At 42.7% G+C, this 4718-nt stretch overlaps 1 long non-coding RNA gene across 1 annotated transcript in view; it reads right to left on the reverse strand.

The window, feature by feature from the left end:
- Positions 1 to 2754: 2754 nt before the first annotated feature.
- Positions 2755 to 4718, reverse strand: part of LOC118324481 — a 24503-nt gene continuing 22539 nt past the window's right edge. The window contains exon 2 of the long non-coding RNA XR_004796559.1: positions 2755 to 3383. This is a non-coding gene — a long non-coding RNA (uncharacterized LOC118324481). The remainder of the gene's footprint in view (positions 3384 to 4718) is intronic.

Genomic DNA, 4718 nt, shown 5'->3' on the forward strand with positions numbered 1-4718 from the left:
GCCTCTTTCATTTACGTAATATTACAAAAATTAGACATATCCTGTCACCAGCAGAATGCAGAAAACTATCCAATGCATTTGTTACTTCTACGGCTGGATATGAACTCTTTTATTATCAGGTTCCTAATAAGGTCCATTAAAACGCCCAATTAATTCAAACCGCTGCAGCACGCGTAACTGACAGGAACAGGAATAAAAGAAATCTCTCCTTGTTCTAGCTTCTCTGCACTGGCTTCCCGTGTAAAATTTAGAATAGATTTAAAATTCCTCCTTCCTCACCTTTACAAAGCTCTTCATGGTCATGGTTATCCACCTCTGAACACTACGTTGAATTCTGGGCTACTTTGTGTTCCTATAGTCTCTAAAAGCAGAACAGGAGCCTGAGCCTTCAGCTACTAAGCTTCCCTCTCCGTGGAACCAGCTCCCAGTTGTTGTTCGGGAGGCAGACACCCTCTCCAGAGGGTAGGCCTAAGACGTTCTCTTTGATAAAGCTTATAGTTAGGCTGATCAGGTGAGTCCTGAAACCATCTCTTAGTTATGCTGCTATAGGGCTAGACTATCGGGGATTTCCCATGGTGCACTGATGATCCTCTCTTCCTTTCTCTCTCTTTCTGCACTCATTCATGTCCCATTAATGGCATGTTTACTAACTTCACTTCTTCCCCGAGTTCATGTGGCTTTTATGTCTTCGAAGTGTTCTTATCGATCCTGGTGGAGCCTCCTGCCATGGTCCTGCTGGATTGCATTACACGATACTGTTGTTGCTGTTGCATCTGTCTGTCTGTCTGTCTCTCTCTTTGTCTCTGTCTGTCTCTCTCTCTCTCTCTCTTCTCTCTTCTTCACCCCAACTGGTCGAGACAGACGACCACCCACCTAGAGCCGGAAGGATCTGTCCTAGGTTTCTGCCTTTTAACAGGCAGTTTTTTCCTTGCCCTTTGTCGCCAAGTGCTTGCTCATGGTGGAACTTGTTGGGTCTCTGTAAATGTTTATAAAGAGTTGGTCTAGACCTGCTCTATTTGAAAAAGTGGTCCTGAGATAACTTCTGTTATGAATTGGCGCTTACAAATAAAATATTGAATTGAATTAAATTGAACTTTACAGTGTGTGTAATGCACCCCTGGTTCACAGGTTGAGGTATGATGCCTTGATGAATCACTTCTGCCCTTTTCTGGTGTTTCTTCCTCTTCACTTGCTTTGAAACACTGAGAAGATGTAATGCCACTGACTTTTAATAATCTCACAGATTTAACGGGTTGTAAACACACCAAGGTTTAATCAAAATCGCTGTCGGTTTGTTTGTTTATTTGTGAGTTTATTTGTAACGTGTATGTTCTGCTTGATTTCTCCATTTCTGCAGCGCCACTCCCAGTCTTGACAAGCACTGTTTCATCCCAGTGTAATTGCATACACACCCCCCGTCCTATAATTACTCACTTGCTCATCACACCCGGGACATGAAAAACAGAAAATTACCACATCTACCATTTCCAGCAGTATGTGTCATCTTCATTGTGTCCCCCCTCCTCCTTCCACCTCCTCAGCCTCTGAAATGCCTCCTCTCCCATTCGTTAGCATAGCGTCTCCTCTCCGCTCAGCCTCGGCCTCCCATCTATCACAGCGGACCAAGGCAAATAGAGCTTTCAGCTGAGTGGTGATAAGGAATCGCAGCCACATTAAAACATCTGTCACACCTCCAGAGCCACGCACAGCGGACAATACAGCAGCTGGGGGCGGAGGCGGGGGAGAGCGAGATGAGGGAGTGAGAAAAGAAAGGTAGTAACTATTTCTGATAGTTATTATTTGTTGTTTACTTTAATTAGGTTATTTGTAAGGGACAAGTACAAAGAAGCATTGCCAGTTGCAGAAGCAGTATATATACCCAAAGCTAATTTCCACAACCAGTCCCTTGATGGGCATCGATAGTTCATTTTATAACTTTTTTCTTCGTCCACTTTGAAAGTGAGGGGTACGGTTGTTGAAAAGTTTTAAGTAAGACTTGACAACCTTTTAAAATCCTGAATCTGCTTTGAGCTGTCAGGTAAGTAATTCCAGAGCATTGTACCTGGGAGAGGAGTTTGTGCAAAGGAAGTTACAGTGTAAAATTCTACTATGTCATTCTTGTGTACTTGGGGTAGCAATGTAGTGGAATCTAGTCATGACTGGATGACTGGAGTGCTGCCAAATGACTTTACACACTGCTGATAAAGCCTATGACCGCCAGGTAAATCTCTCTATACTTGCAGTATACAGTTTTTAAATTTGGAGTCTGTGTTGGATTTCCCGCACTGGAGTATAAGTATTGACAGCATTTTAAACCAGATCTGGTGTTACTTACTTACGAGTGGATGAGGCCCAGTCCATTCTGAGAGTGATTGCTTAGCTTGCCAATGAGACAAAAAGTCAGCATTTCTACTACGGGATGTAACTCCTTTTTTGTTGATATAAGGACTCATTAATTGTTGCAGTGTATGCAATGTGGTGAACTTGCACATCTCTTGAGCAAACTTGAACTTAATCTGTCCAAATGACCATATTATAATTGAGTAAATAACTCAAAAGATAATGTAAAAAAATAGACTTGCAAGCAGGTATAACAGAGTCCAAGCAGTGGACCAACACAACCCATTAGTGCATCAATTCTATATTGACCCAAAAATTTTAACCAAGTGATTTTTAGTGTGTACTTCCTTCCATTCCACCCCACCCTACCTCCCCCAGTAAGACCACACATCAAAGCAAAGACCACTTCAGCAGTTTATGTGAACTTCAGGACGAGGCTTTATTGATCAGATATGCATTAGGAGTCACACACATACATACATGTTCACTAATACGCACTAGTGCTTTTCTTAGACAGCGTCTGTTCTAACACTCGTACCACCCTTTTACACACACACACACACAACAGCAATTTATGGACCAAACACACTCCTCAAATAATCTGCAAAGAACAATAAAAAGGACAATGCAATTATAGCGGTACACAACAGAAATACAAATTCACTCAAAGGTGCAGTATCTGTAATTACTTACCTGACTTGTTTTATTCAGATTTAGCAAATAACTTCAATGTCTTTCTGATAATGTGTGTGATGGAGATAAATCCATGCAGTAACTGGATCATGCTGTGTCTCAGTTCACTGGTTTCTGTGGAGAAGCTAACATAGCTTCAGTTCTACATGTTAAAGCAGTTTTCCTCTGAAATATCCTTTCCTTCACCTCTGCGGCTGCATGTGTGTTCGTAGTGATCAATGCACAGCTACAGCTGGTTGAAGGGGACCAAATCCATTGAACAGTTGATTTGGTTCCATTTTACCAGCTTTAGCAAAGCATTTTAGTCTGAGTCTGGTCCCGACAGGTGAGTTAGAGTGGATAAGGAGGACCTGAAAGAAACAGAGCGAGAAGGAAGAAGTGATAAGAAAAGAGGTTGTCCACACACATCAAATAAGCACTCGTTGTACGTCGCAAACACATACCGTCATTGATTATCGGAGGAGACATTGCCCTTAAAGAGCGCATAGAAGCAGCAAGAATATGCAAAAAAAGCGATGGATTTAGGAAGGAAAAAAGGCAGAGAAGAGTAGGAGAGAGCGTGTGAGGAGAAGGAGAAACAGAGAAAGGAAAAGCAATGTGGGGATGAAAAAGATGAGCAGAAACAGGGAGCTGAGCCCTGAGAGATAAGAGTGGAGCGCATATAAACGATGGTTGCAGACAAACTTGAGAAAACAATGAATTCATCACCCAACTGCCAATACTGCTAATGAAGCCAGCGGATAGGACAGCAGGAAAATTAACTCTCATTGACCTATAGTGCTGTGTGGAACGTCTCTTTCTCTCTCACACACTTCCTCTGTGTTTCAGCCACACTCTCCTCTCTCTGTTTTCATATCTGTCTGAAGGTTTTCGGCCCCATGGTTGGGGCCGTCTAGCCCTGCCGCCTGCCCGAGCGTGGCAGCACACAGATGATGAACTCAGCAGTCTTCCTGCTAGCTGTGCAACTCTGCTTGTCCTTGGAGCAACTCACTCATTTCCTAGTTCAATTAGCCTAGTTAATCATTTAATCATTAGGAAATAAACTGTTTAAGCGGAGTCATGGCCCTGGATTCCAAGCTATCGATATTTTCTGTCTGGGTATTTTTTTCCACAACTGACTGATATTTCTATTAATTATTTTTTTGCACATCCAATCCAACACCATATCTCCCCTTATAGTTGACTACAAGTTTTGCTTGTAAAAGCTGCTACAATCAATGTCTTTATATTAGTTGCGAATCAAATGAGTTTGTGTGATGTGAAAAGGGCTTCTTGTCGTGATAACCCTGCAGAGATTTATCACCCTACTCTGCAGGTCTACAGAGCATTTCAGTGTCTTTCAGCTCATTGTTTTGCCAACAGTTCCACTGTTTGGCTTCTGTCTCACAATTCTCATCATCAGCATTGTTTTCAGTCACAACAGGCAGCTGTTTTAGGCAAAAAGCCTCTGATAAACCCCCTTTATACCACCTGCCCAGCACCAAACAGCAGACACCGGACAAAAGGAACCTGTATCTGAACACTGTGCTCTCTGAATGCAGGGCTACTTGTGGTTCCTATATTCTCTAAAAGTAGAACAGGAACCAGAGCCTTCAGCTACCAAGCTCCTCTCCTGTGGAACCAGCTTCCAGTTTTGGTTCGGGAGGCAGACACCCTCTCCACATTTAAGAGTAGGCTTAAGACTT

Source organism: Morone saxatilis, unplaced genomic scaffold, assembly GCF_004916995.1.
Source record: "Morone saxatilis isolate NCDOM2014 unplaced genomic scaffold, NCSU_SB_2.0 Contig15, whole genome shotgun sequence".
Lineage (NCBI taxonomy): Eukaryota > Metazoa > Chordata > Actinopteri > Moronidae > Morone > Morone saxatilis.